The 14,708-nt window shown below is 42.2% G+C and overlaps 1 protein-coding gene across 7 annotated transcripts in view; it reads right to left on the bottom strand.

Annotated features, from left to right (window-relative positions):
- The window catches only part of AKAP11 (A-kinase anchoring protein 11), a 73,291-nt gene extending 65,839 nt beyond the window's left edge, over window positions 1-7,452 (bottom strand). For 3 of the 7 annotated variants that reach the window (XM_036298692.1, XM_036298697.1, XM_036298700.1), the window contains exon 1: window positions 6,753-6,848. The gene's annotated coding sequence lies outside the window, so the exon portion shown is untranslated. Of the gene's footprint in view, window positions 1-5,865; window positions 6,339-6,752; window positions 6,849-7,067; window positions 7,297-7,327 lie in introns of those variants that run through there. The other 4 variants (XM_036298693.1, XM_036298699.1, XM_036298694.1 and 1 more) reach the window with 3 other exon arrangements.
- Window positions 7,453-14,708: the final 7,256 nt, after the last annotated feature.

The raw sequence follows: 14,708 nt of genomic DNA, 5'->3' as shown, positions 1-14,708 counted from the left end.
TTTTGTTGAAATTTTCGATGAACGTTTTGCATAAATGTGCCTGAATTTCGATGAGGCTCATTTTCATCTTGATGGCTTGGTTAATCGACAAAATTGTCGCATGCATTTGGGGTTCAGAAAATCCACAAGTGATTGTTGAGAAACAAATGTATCCACAATGTGTCACTGTTTGGTGCAGATTTTGGGCTGGAGGCATCATCGGACCATTCTTCTTCGAAAATGCGGCTACTCAGGCAATAACAAAAGAGTGCGTATGTGCCAGCAAAGCTGTGGAGGCCATTTACACGATATGCCGTTCCATACATAACCCTATACTGTATACTTTATGAATCAATAAAAAATTTACAATTTTTAATTATAAACCTGTGTTTTCTATCAAAATTACTTCTTGCGGGAATTTTGGGACAACCTTTATATCTTCAGTACACTTTGTGAACTTTAGTTTCAGTTCCTTATGTTCAATTTTCTGTTAGGTACTTCTGAGGAAATGTCTCAATTACCCCAAAATTAGTATGTTTGAAAACTGAATGAAACTTTTCTCTCTAAACAGTCACCTCCTGCATTCTTTGTATCAGTAAACCAACGAAGCCAGTAAGCCAAGCTAGAAACTGACCTTCCCCTCAATCGCTACAGACTACCATATCTAGTAAATCACCAAGTCCTGACCCATCCCCCCCTAAACTTTCATCAAATCTACTGTTTCTTGCATCAGCTGAACTGCTACTGACTCTTCATGAATGTTCAAGGGCCTCCCGAGGAAGGCTTGGCTCATCTCCTTGCCCAAACAGTAGCCACCTCCTTTATGCTGCCAAAGTGGTTTGTACTTTATTTCTCTGGTGCAAATGTTTGCATGCTTCCCTCCCATTGTGAGTTCCTTGGAGATAAAAGTGTTTTATTATATTTGCACTCTAACACAGTAAGATTCAAACATCTGCTAAATAAAAAGTAATTCATTTTAAAGTGCAAAGTATGCCTTTAAATGTTTAAATGGGTACATTTAATGAATTATTTGAGAAAATAAGACTACAATAATTTCTAATTTTATAATATTTGAGAAATATTTACAATACGTGCTCCAAACATACATTCTGACAAATCCCAAACAAATGGCCAAGTGTTAAAAATTAATATTCTGTTCAATATGACTATAACAAAACAAAATATGTAAAACATTGGTTTTCAAACATTACACAATAGGCAAAACAGGACTATGATCCGGCTACATCCTTGTCACAACATAGGGAAAGGAAAGCCAAACTGTCTGGCAGTCTCACCTAGCTGCAGAGACAAAGATCAGAGTTTGGGAAGGCCAAAGTGTCTAGAATTTGTAGGGCAGAGTACTGGAGAGAGAACTCAGGAAGAGTAAGAGCTTTAGAAATGAACAGATGAGTTCCCCTAGAGTCCCTGGCTCAATATTGATCTGTGCAGAGTATCTGAGGTTGGGAAAATAACTACCAAAGAGCAATAGGCCAAACAATCCCTGGATCCAGCCAGGACTTGGAATAGTTTGCATTCTCACCAACCAAAGTGGAAAAACCCTGCAATATATCAGGCAATGGATGGACTCCTAGAGACTGGGAAAAAACAGAGGATCAAGAGAGAATCCAAAGGGACAACTATAATAAAGTGTTCCTGGGGAGGTAAACAAAGAACCACAAAAAGGTAGCAGTCTGAAAAGCAGGTGAGGTAGATTTGGATTTAGACAAATTTACTGTGATTAAATTCAAGAAATAGTCTTAAATATGAAGTGGTCATCACTAGACTTTTAAACTCCTGAGAGTGGAAATTATATTCTTTCTTTCTTAATATGTTTTATTGATTTCAAAGAGAGAGGGAGAGGAAGAGAGAGAAACATCAATCTGAGAGAGAAACATCAATCAGTTTTTTCCACATATGTCCCAACCAGGGATCAAACACACAACCTGGGGATGTGCCCTGATCTGGACTAGAACTGGTGAACTTTTTGATGCACAAGACTAACACTCAACCAACTGAGCCACCCAGGACAGGACAGAAATTATATTCTTTCATCTCTGAATGCTGTAGAAGCCCATATCATAGTACCTGCTGAAGTGTACTCAGTAATAATATATACATCCTTATATTGTGCCAGCCAGGCACTGCTTAAATGCTATTAAACAGAATTCAGATTTCTCACAACAGAAGTTGCTGTTATCACACCCATTTTATATATAAGGAAAATGAGGCATGCAACAGTTACATAATTTGCCCTAACTCATACATCTAGGAAAATCTGTCCTGAAAGAAAAGATTGCTTAAAACAAGTTCAATAAAGTTCTAGGGGGAAAACTCAAAACTGCAGGATGTTAAATACATCAGAGGTACCCTTCCTTTCCTCCCTGTCCACACCCCTTTCTTAGAGAACTTTCGGTACTCAGTCTAAAAAAGTACAAACTGTGAGACACACCTAAGTCTCCTCTCCATCCATTTTCCCATTTTCATCTTCCCCCAACCACAGCCCACTGAACTGGAAGTGGGCACCCTCAGAAAGAACCAATCAGATTCTTTCTTTAGAAATTCAGAATTCAGATACAGAGGTATTTGGTGAGAATCATACTTCAATACCAAAGTGAGTCTGGTGTTGGCACCATGACAAATCAACGTTTCATGCAAACCAAAGTTATGGGGAAGCAGAAACCAGGAGCTTTAATGAGAGGGACAATCTGAAAAAAAAAAAAAAACACAAAAAAACTGGGACATAACAGAGTACTAGTAGCAGAAAACAGAGTAGCAGAGAATAAGACCATGAATTCCCAGGAAAAAACTAGAAGACTAACCCTCTGAAGATATTTTGGTTCCTAGGACACTGAGCTGGAGTAGACTTCATACAATAGACTTTAGAGGCAGTCATCTAACTGTCTGACAAACACCTTTTTTTAAGTAAGTTAATTCAAATGGGTTTTTGTTCCTCATAAATAATCCTCAAGGCATTAAAAGAGGTCAATGAAAAAAGATTGAGTAAGCTACAACTATGCTCTTCCCAATACTTTTTGAGGTACATTAACTCTCTTTTCAGGATGAGGAAAAAGAGGCTCAGTAATATTCATAGATCTGCCAGGTTCCAAAACCTAAAATTCTTTACAATTTACCTCATTTTCACTCAAGTAAACATACTCCCTGTTTCAGGCCACTACATCACCTCTTACTTCTTCCCATGAAACATTCTCAGATTAATCCAAAAATGTTAAAAATGTTTTCTCCTTTTATCCTGCCAAGTTTCTAATATATATACAGGGCGGAGCAAAAGTAGGTTTACAGTTCTGAGTACATAAAACAAGAGTTTATTCTTGTACTATTATTTAATACTAGAGGCCTGGTGCAGGAAATTCGTGCACGGGTAGGATCCCTAGGCCTGGCTAGAGATCAGGGCCGATTGGAGTCTTCTGGCTGCTGTCCAGGGCCTTCTTTCCAGCTGCCGGCTGCCAGCCAGGGCCTTCCTTTGTTCCACAACACCCCCTGGTGGTCAGCACATGTCACAGCGAGTGGTCAAACTCTCAAGGGGACAATTTGCATATTAGGCTTTTGTTATTTAGGACGAGAGGCCTGGAGTATGGATTTGTGCACCAGTGGGGTCCCTTAACCTGGCCTGCACCCTCTCGCAATCCAGGACCCCTCAGGGGATGTCAGAGAGCCAGTTTCGGCCCGATCCCCACAAGCCAGGCCAAGGGACCCCACCAGTGCACAAATCCGTGCACCGGCCTCAAGTATTCATATAAGATCTTTGGTAAATCTCTTCCCTCCCTCACCCCTCCCCCTTCCCTCTGAGATTCATCAGTCATGTTTCCATGCCTGTGGTTTCCGATCCTGCATTGAACGTTTGCCCCTGGTGGTCAGTGCGTGTCATAGCTACCAGCCAGCCAGCCAGTCCCTTGGACTTTTATATATATAGACTAGAGGCCCCTTGCAGGAAGATTCCTGCAAGAATAGGGCTTCCTGCAGCCAGAGCGAAGCAGAGAAGGGAGTGAAACACACCAAGGCGGGCTTCGCTCCCGCCTCCTCCGCCCCACTTGCTTCTCCGCAACTTCGCTCCCTTCTGCAGCGCTTGGCTTCCTTCTACATTGTCTTCAGTCTTCGTTCCGTGCCTGTGTATACAAATTAACTGCCATCTTTGTTGGGTTAATTTGCATACTCATCTGATTGGCTGGTAGGCGTAGCAGAGTGACACCAATTTGCATGTTTCTCTTTTATTAGTGTAGACTAGAGGCCCGATACACAAAGATTCATGCAAGAACAAGCCTTCCTTCTCCTGGCTGCCAGCACCACCTTAGATCCGGCTGGAGCCCGCCTTTCCATCTTCCCACGCTGCCCAGAGGCCCAGAGTGGCTGAGGCGGTGTGGAACACCTGCATCCCACCCCCGGCTGCTCGGCGCCTGCGTATGCAAATTAACCCACCCTCTTTGTTGGGTTAATTTGCATACTGACTCCTGATTAGCTGGTGGGTGTCGCAAAGGTACGGTCAATTTGCATCTTTCTATTTTATTAGTGTACGTTGTAATATTTTCTATGCAAACTTTAAACCTACTTTTGGCCCACCCTGTATTTCAAATGCCTCAATTTCTAGTAAATATTTTAAAATAAAATGAACTTTTATGTATAAAAGTTTGGTCTGTTTTTAAACTGATAAAGTATTTTTCTTTCCTTTCACCACTTCACCAATATAGACACCCTTAACTCAAGCCCAGGCTAAGCTGTTAGCTTTTCCTGACCTGCCCCCACTTCTTGTTCTGTCCAAGTAGTTCATTGTATTATTAAAAGGTAGGTGACTTGACAGAAAAAGAACAAATTCAGCTTACTTAAATAATTATTCTACCAAAAGTTACTTCAATTACTTTTCAAAGGCAAGACAAAATAACTAACACTTACATTCTAAAAGCTTGAAACCCTTGCCAAAAGGTTATAAAGACCAGTAAAAATAAATAAAATAAGTCCCTTTTCTATGCCTGAATATCACTTTGCCAATGTGGAATGGGAAGGAACTTTTTTAATATAGATGGGTCTCTTTTTCCCATTATCAAAAAGACATTTCCTAAGTTTTTCACATTTTCTCCAAGTATAGACAGAACTCCACTATTTATGTGAAAACTTCCCTAAAAATGAGCAATAATGTATCATCTGATTGGGTTTGATTTCCTTTTCTAGAAGGTAAGTTCCTAGAATTAAAAAATATGTATATAATATTTACACATATACATATTAAATGTACTATCCTTCTTCCAGCCTCTAAAGCAAAAGACTTCTTCAGTTTCTAGACTTACCCCAGGAGATCAGAAGCTAGAGAATTTCTCACTGTGGTTCAGGGTCTTCGGCAAGTACCATATCCTCAACAACTAGGATATTATCACTAGTCTTTATCAATAACGCAGTTATGTGGGTACGTACGGAAATACACTAATGACTAGTTACCAGTTCATCTTGGGATCCCATTTGTTCCAACTGCCCTACATTCTTTGACCTCTCACAAACTGCTCTGTTATAGCTGCAACTAACAGGGAAATTCGCTGGCAACCCTTGCAGCAGTGCTGCTAGAAGGAACATAAAAAGTATGAAAACCAGGGTATTACGTGAAAACAAACTGTGTTTTAAAAGATTCATTAAATCACAATATTTTAAATGTCCTAATCATGCGCTGAGAACTATACTTCCATTTACTCTAAAATAGTAATTAAAATCACCTTTGCATTATCGAGAACCCCGTATTTTCTGAGTATTTCCACACATATCAAAATCAATATCAATCATTACAACATCCCTAACAAGGTGGGAAGAAGCTAAGAAAAGCTTACATGCTTTGTGAGGGACTGAATCATCACAAAGCTGAAAAGAGAACCTGAATTCTTAACTCACGTTTGCACCAGGCCAGTAGATGTCTCAGCAGTATGTCTCGTCCTGAAATTTCCTTAACATCTTAAGCAAAATCACCTTCAGTTTAATAAGGCTTTAGAGCACGGCGTTAAGCAGAAGAAAAGAATTGTTACCAAATCATACTACGGTGGTGGTTTAGATTGTATTCCTATAGTCTTTTTGTCAACCTTTTTAATACTTTGGTCACATCTATGTGTTTGTTTGTTTTTTATAAAGCAGCTTAGATGCCTGGAATAACAGACGTATGCTCAATCCATTCGGAATACGGATGACCAGCATTTAAACGACTAACCAACCGCCCTAGAGAAAATCTGACCGAAAATGCAAATTTGAACCCTCTGAGGAGCTGCTTGGCGCCTTCCATTTCTGCCACACGGGCTGCGCCTGGTTCCAGGGCTCAGGGATTCTGACAGTGAAGGATGCTGCTGTTCGGGGACAAAGTGCAACGTCCTCTCCCTCCTGCACACCCTCCTGTGCGCGCACCACGCACACAATCTAAGCACACGCCCCACCACGCACCGAGCGAACACGGCTCTGAAGATCACCCGGGGGATGGGAGCTGAACTTGTCACTCAAAGGACTGCAGCTCCGCCGCCGCACGCTGGACCCCAGGACGACTCTCCAGCCCCTGTACACACACACCCTCGCCCGTGCCCCAGGTTCCCCCCTCCGCCCCGCTCCTCCCTCCGCTGCCTCCTCCCGCCCTCCTCCCACATCCAAGCGAAGGCGCAGCTCAGAGCAGCCCCAAGTCGGAGCAAAGGCTGCGGACAGGCGGAGGCTGGGGCGCCGGAACTCGGCCGCTCCATCCCTCGCGGCCCCACATCCTGCCGCCGGCAGACACGCGGCGAAGGGACCCGCACGCAGCTCACCTGAGGACCGCAGCCTCCGCAGCCCACAGGCTTATCACTAGCCCGCAACGACCCGGCGCGCGAGCTGCAGAGCGGCAGACGCCCCGCCCGCTCTGCTCCCAGCCCTCCCCCTCCCCGCCCCGCGGCCCGCCCCCGCCCTGCCCACCCCGGCTTCCGCCGCCGCAGCTCGGGCCCGCACCACCACCGAGTCTCCACGCCTCCCACTCATTCTCGCGAGAGGGTGGCGCGCCCTCTCGCGAGAAGAACCTCGTGACCCAGCCCGCGCAAAAGTGGGTGGGCTTTCAAAAAAGCCAAGAAAAGAGAAAAGCTTCTCACGTGCTCCGCGGCGGTGAGTGGAGCGGCCTTCACGTCACGTGAGGTGGAGACGGCCTCTCCATTGGCCGGAACCCGCACGGCCGTGGGAGCTTTAAACTCCGGCTAACCTATGAACCTGCGGCGAACGTCTTGCGCGCTTCCTGATCCGTTACCTTGGAAACCGTTTAACCCTTTCCTCCGGCAAAACACCTCAAGCGTTGGCTTGCTCGGTGGGTTTGGGTCCAGCCCCTGCCTCCTTGCCTGGGACCCCTCAGTCTTACCGCCTGGGGTCCGCTGGACTCCTCCGTCACAAGCAAGCTTCGCTTTCTTCTCACTCCGGGCCCTTTCCCAAGCGGCAGCCCCACCGACGCTGACCGCTCAAGTGCGGCTCATCCCTCCGGTGGCTCCGCCCCTTCTCCTCAGCATCTGCTGGGAGGACCACTCAGAGCGCGCCAGCCAACGGCCCTACGGAACCGCGACCGTTAGCATCCGGGAACCCCGGGGCCCTAGTGCTCATCGCGACGTCTCCACGCGCGTCGGACGCGGGGGTAAAAAGCATTGGCCACGGAGGCGGCGAGCTCCGGTGGAAGCTGGTGTGAGCATTGCCCTGAGAATCGGGAGGCCAATCCAGTGAAGCTGCGCCTCCTCAAGGGCATCTGTTCCTCGGGGTGGACGTACCTGGCAGATGAGAAAGACGCGTTTAGGAGTATCGCATCCTGCCCTGACGGGTTTGGCTCAGTGGACAGAGCTTCGGCCTGCGGACTGGAGGGTCCCAGGTTCGATTCCGGTCAAGGGCATGCGCGTTGGTTGCGGGCACATCCCCAGTAGCGGGTGTGCAGGAGGCAGCTGATCGATGTTTCTTCAAAGTGTGTGTGTGAGCGCCTGCAAGTGTTAGCCATGATAGCCATGACTCCAGGCTGTCGAGTGGGCAGCGACGAAGACTGGTCTAGGGTCTAGGGCTCTTAGGGGGCGAGGGAGAACGTCTGTGGGCGAAACCCCACACAAGGAAACATCCCGGGTGATGTGATGGTGGCTGTGATCGGGCGGCTACTTGAGGGGCGGCGCCCTTGTGAGGAGGACAAACAGCGATTTCCACAACCAACACCAGAGGAGAGGGCTTTCCAGGCGAAATAAACCACTAACTCCAAGGCCCTAGGTTGGGTTTGAGGAGAAAAATGAGAAAGAAGAAATAAACTTGGAGAAGCAAACAAAATGGGCCAGATCCTGTAGGCTCTGTAAGCCAAGAGAGGAATTGGGAGTACATTTTTAAATAGGGGGAGACACCCACGGTTTACTTTATAAATAAATAAATAAATATTTTTCCTGCAGAGAATGGATCTTAAGGAGGCCACAGAGGAAGCAAGAAGATTGGGAAGGCCATAGCTGGTTTGGCTCAGTGGATGGAGCGTCGGCCTGCGGACTGAAAGGTCCCGGGTTCGATTCCGATCAAGGGCATGTACCTTGGTTGCGGGCACATCCCCAGTAGGGAGATGTGCAGGAGGCAGTTGATGGATGTTTCTCTCTCATCCATGTTTCTAACTCTCTATCCCTCTCCCTTCTTCTCTGTAAAAAATCAATAAAATATATTTTTTTAAAAAAAAAAAAGATGGGAGACGTGTAAGCCATGTGAGAGACAGTCCTGAAAGACTTAATTTCCGATGACCTTGACATTCCTCTTTTAAAATCCATTAGGTCAGAACCCTAGTGCTGTTTGCTGCCTTTTGTTGAAAACAGCTGGACAAGCATTCAGTTACTGTTACTTAATCACAATAAGATAAATAGATGGGAATTTTTTTTTTGTAGTTGTTATTTTTGGGGAAACGAATGGCCCAAAAGAAAAGTCACCTTCGATCTCCTTTCCCCTCCAGTGACACCACGCCGATAAGCACCTCTTCTAATCTTAAAGTCGGTTCTAAGCAAAGGCAAAATAAAGTGATACTCATAACGACATTTATTCCCAAGTATGACACTTGAAAAGATAGAGGTTGAAGGTCGGAAAATGAAGGCGTTTTCCTAAAACAGAAATCCAAAAAAAAAAAAAAAAAGAAATCCAGAGAGTTGAGTTCCCACAGGAAAACCTCTCAGTAGCTGGTGAGGCAATCAAATCACGGTGCCTTATCCTCGAGGCTCTGCTTCCTCATACACCAAACACGGCACCTTTAACCAGCCTGCACCCAGGTGGGTAAGCCTGAATTCCACTTCAGTGCACACAACAGTAAGACGAAAGCCAGGAAAGGAAATGAGTGCATTTTTATAAAAACCTAACAGTCAACAGCACAAGTCAAATGAAATTGGACGCACACGCACACGCACACACACACACACACACACACACACTGAGGGACTATGAAACTGGTTAATACAGATGCCAGGTATGCATCTAAGAAACCTTGGCACACATATGTAATGCCCTTTGTAATACTTTAAGCAATAAAAAAAAAAAAAGAAACCTTGGCCTTCTCCACGTGCGAAAGCAAATGCATCGCCACCTGCTGAACCTCACATTCCCTTTCTCTACAGCTATTTTGAACCTATGATGTATTCAATAAATAATGATTCATATGTTCCTAATCAAGATTTTAAAAATAGAAAATAAATGTTTACAAGGCAATATCTTAAAGTTTAACAATTTTAATGAAAATAAGATATTAAGAAAACTTATAGGGTTAGTTTTTCAAAGGAAATTACTAAAAAGAGGAAAGGTGTTATTTTCACAAATTAAGACCACTCTTAAAAGACTGAAAGAATTGAGCACTCTTTTGGTGCCTTTTGCAGTTCTGGTGTGATTACTTGAAACAGCTGCTTGGTACTGCCAATTTAGATGAACAATGGGCTCAACTCTACCATTCTAACATGTATTAATAGAGCCATAAATCCTCCCAACTCACCCTAGCAAGACAGTCATCGTGGTCAATTATTTGGATTACAATGAAGATAACAGAAGAAATTTAGGATTGAGATCCATTTTTATAGATACCCCTAGTTCCTGATTCTTTTTAAAATTATTTTCTTTTTTAACAGCTTCATTGAGATATAAGCAGATATCATACAATTCACCCACTTAAAGTGGTTTGTTTATGCATGCATGCATGCATGTATATTTTCAGAGTTGTGCAGTCATCACCAACATCTAACTTTAGGACAATTTTGCCCCCCCACCTCCACCCCTCCAAGAAACCTTATACACATTAGCAGTCCATTCCCTACTTCATCTCTAACCCTAAGCAACCAATAATCTATTTTGTGTCTCCATAGATCTGCCAATTCAGTACATTTTATATAAATGGAATTATACAATATGTCATTGTTTGTGTCTCACTTCATTTACTTAGTATAATGTGTTCAAGGGTCATCCATGTAGCATGTATCTGTATTTCATTTCTTTTCGTTGCCAATTGTATGGACATTTCACATTTTATTTATCAATTTACCAGTTAATAGACATTTGGGTTGTTTCCACTCTTTCGCTATTATGAATAATGCTGCTTTGAACATTTGTATACAGTTTTGTATGGATGTTGCTTATTCTTTTAATACTTTTAAAATAAAATGCATCCAATTTACAAAGTCCATATTTCTTTTCCTAGCAAAGTTGCTTTGCTCCTAGCTTTGTCTTTTTTGCCTACTGTTTGAGGTATGTGCACTCTATCCCCATGGGGTTGGCATTTCACATCTGACCATGCCACTCCCCTGTTCAAACCCTTCAGTGGCTCCCTATGGTTCTACCCAAGATCTACCTAACTTTCTCCTCTGCTCTCATATCATTCTCCCTCTCAGGCAGTTCTCCTTTCAGTTCCTCAAGTAGGGCCAGACCCTCCCTGCTTCAGAGCTTTCCCACAAGCTGTTCCTTCAGTATCGAATGTTCTTTCTCTGTCCATCCTCCTTAGCCTCTTGAAGGCCAATGAATCCTTCAGCATTCAGCTCTACTCTCATTTCCTCAAGAACTCTTGTCCTGACTCCCCCAACTAAGTAAGCTCCTCCTTATCTATAACTCTACTTTTTCTTCAAAGCATTTATCAACTTACAATGATTTTTATTTGAGTGATTACATATTTAGTTAATGTCTGCCTCCTCTATTAGACTATGGGACCCATGAGCAGGAACCACATCTGTTTTCACTTACACATGCCTGGCACATAGTGGATGTTATTAGTTATTCAATAACTATTCACTGGAAGAGAGGGAGGGAGGGAGAGGGAGTCTTTGTGTGTTCTACTTTTTCCTTCCCTTGCTCATGTTGAAATAAATCTCTAGGCCCAAGATGGAGCCATTCCTCCCCAGGGTGGCACATCAACAAATCAAAACTTAGATAACTTTGATGTCCCTGTAAATGCTTTGCTAGACCAGAAATGCAGTATGTCCAGTCAGCCAATCCCTAAACATCAAGCCAAGTTTGAGCTCTATACATATTTTCTTGCTCCTTTTCACCCCAAACAAGGTTGACTATGTGGCTCCAGCCAACCAGATATTTTTGTATTTTTTTTCTTCCTTTATTCGTTACCCAATAAAAGCATCCTGCCTTCCAGCCCATTTTGCAGTCCTTCAAATGGTGATTGTCTGCTTCATTAAGTGTTAAGTAAAGTTTAATTGTATCATCTAAATTGTTTTATTTCCTCATTTTTTACACAGGGATTTTCAGTAAAGTCTTAATAAATGTTAGAAGCCCAATCTATACTTTGTTAAGGGGAATTAATGCAAGTTGAAAAGGAGGGTAGGGGACATAAGTTTTCCCTGCCAGTACTACCTACAGAAGGGGGATGTGGAAAAGGGAAGGCTAGTGGTGTTCTAAAGAGCCACGTCAGAGTGTGACAAGTAGGAAAACACAGGCTGGGTCTGAGTGTACCTAAGACTGTGCCTAGGAAGCCTCAGCTGTCTCCAGAGGACATTTTAGTAGGCTAATTTCTAGCAATGAAGTTGGTGGTGTCTCCTCCACTAGGAATTTTGCTATTTAATGGAAATGCTGCTTTTATGTGTTTACATTGTCTAATGGAGCCAAGACATTTGAGTTATATGTACATGAAAGAATTATGACCCAGAAAGGCTGAATGATTTGCTCTACATCACATGGGAGGCTAAATGTCATAGGTTCAGACTAAAATTAGCTGGTTCGGTCTGGTTCTACCTTTCAATAAGCATACTGCACAACGTGAGCCCCTCAGCTTAATCCTCCTAATGACCTTCTGACTACAAAGGCAGGATCATCTTTCCCCAGGAGCTTTACACTAGCAACCTCTGGCAGCGAGAAGCAGATTCCAGGTCGCTTCCTGTTTGAAATCTTGAGTCTCCCTTTGACCCACTTGCTGAATTCCTGTTTCCGGTCTGAGTGATGGCCCCAGCTGGCAGTTCACTTATAAAAGAGGAATGTCAAGTCCTTTTCCACATTGCTCAGATTTGGGATTTTGTTTTTTTATGATGATGATTTAATACAACTCATTTTGTAGGACATTGGAAAACACAGGAAAAGATAATAGTAGTTTATATGCATTATTTATTGTATTAATACTTAACAAACCAATGAAAAATATTCTAAAAGTGGAAAAAATATGGACATTACCATTTCACTAGTCATTTAAACATGTAAAAATGTGTTTTAAATTTAAAAGATGAAGTATCTTATTCATGCCTTTGTTTTAAAAGCATGTATATTATAGCACAGCCTGTTATATAGTTTATAACATACACTTACATAACTCTTTTGTAGTGAAACTCTTGAAGAACAGAAACACATCTTAACTGTTCTTATAACATTATACTTATTAATAATGTTTTTATATATTGTAGGTGTTCACTCAATGCTCATTGACTTCTAAAATTGTGACTATGATTATTAGTACTGATGATAGTTCAGAAGTGCTGTGCCTAATTAAAGGCCTCTTGAATTAGCAAAATAAATTTGAGTGTCATTATATATCATACTCAAATATAATGATTCTTCTGATTTAAATCATCATAGCTAATTACTGATTTAATTTCCAATATGTGAAATACAGGTGTACTGTCTTTTAAGAAAATGTAATACATAAATGTCTAAAATTCAAAAACAAATAATCATACCTAAATGTAATTACTTCATAAGAGGTTTTTTTAAAAATATATATTTTTATTGATTTTGTTTTTTAGAGAGAGGAAGGGAGAGATAGAAACATTGATGAGAGAGAAACATCTCATTGATAAGCTGCCTCCTGCACTCCTCCTCCCCCCCCTCCCGCCCCCACTAGAGATGGAGTCCATAATGCAGGCATATGCCCTGACCTGGAATCGAACCTACGACCTTTTGGTGCATGGATCATCAGTTCAGTGTGGCATGAGCACTGGCTGGGCCATAAGAGAGTTTCTAAAATATCATTGCCCTCCAGATTTTAAATGGTTGATATAGAGTTAGTTACAAAAAATAAATCACAAAGGTTTGTAAAAAGCTTATGTTACAAAGAAGCACAAATGTTATCAAGCATTTCAAAAGCATTTAGTATAAGTAAATGGAAAAATACTTTAATTTACAAAAAAAATGTTTATGAACAACTTTTCCAAAATGTCTTTTGTCAGAGGTGGAACAGTCTATCTCTTCATGTGCGCCAATAGCATACATTCTTACTACTTTAAAAAATACATTAGATAACTTCCCCTGGATTAGGTATCTTAAGGGCAAGGGAAGTCTTTTTTAAATTTTTTTATTGATTAAATTATTACATATGTGTCCTTATCCCCACATTACACCTCATAAGGGAAGTCTTTTGAATATAGTCATGACCTTATGACAAAATAAAAGATCCTAGAACAAGCTGTTCTGGGTCTATTATTCCTTGTTGCTTAACTGCTTTGCTTTTCAAATGAAATGTTAATTTAACATGCAGATAAGCAAATCCTTATTCCTTAGTTAACTCACATGAAATTCAACAGAAATATTCTTCTGTGTTTAGGAGGATGTTTCTGTTGAATTTAAAAGTAGGTAATTCTCATGCATGCAAAGCATGAATGTTATCTGCCTACTTCTGGCCCAGGAAGCATTAAACATTGTGGGGAAAATATGGGTTGAAAAGTAGCAGAACTTTTAAGCTGCCTTGAATGCTTCCAAGACTTTAGGAAATCCCTCTTCTAGTTAGGGTTTTAAACCATTAAATTATGCTAGTTATGTCTGGTCTAGCCCCTTACTACTTTTGACACTTATTTGTTTTGGATTCCCTGAGGTCTTCCTTGAATAGATTTGCTCCTCTTCCCCTTAAAGGAACTGATGAAATCAGCCAATGTTCCGAAGACAGATGAGGATACCTCATAGCCATTCCTCATAAATTCCAAAGTAGCCTACCATCTCTGGATTGTTGGTTTACCGGCCTACATCACTTCGTGCTCAGCACAATCTTCTTCCTCTGCAGGATGTGGCTACCAAAATACAGCAAATGCAACCTTAGAATTCTAGTATGATGCTCAGAAGAAAAGAGGTGTAGTGGCCTACTCTAAGCTAGTCAGTCTACACCTGCATGAACCAAGTGAAATACGACCAGAGGTGAAGGGACTAGAAAATATGTCACATGCAAAATGTAGCTTGTTGGTATTTCACCTGGAGAAGGGAAGACTCACAGGGATATAATAAAGTGAAGCTGAAAATCTTAGACATTTATTATTCCAGAGGGAAAGGAATGGATTTGAATTCAAATATAAGGGGGA

Source organism: Myotis myotis, unplaced genomic scaffold (assembly GCF_014108235.1).
Source record: "Myotis myotis isolate mMyoMyo1 unplaced genomic scaffold, mMyoMyo1.p scaffold_m19_p_3, whole genome shotgun sequence".
In the NCBI taxonomy this organism is placed as follows: domain Eukaryota; kingdom Metazoa; phylum Chordata; class Mammalia; order Chiroptera; family Vespertilionidae; genus Myotis; species Myotis myotis.
The sequence above is the reverse complement of the archived record's forward strand: the minus strand, read 5'-3'. Positions and strand labels throughout refer to the sequence as shown.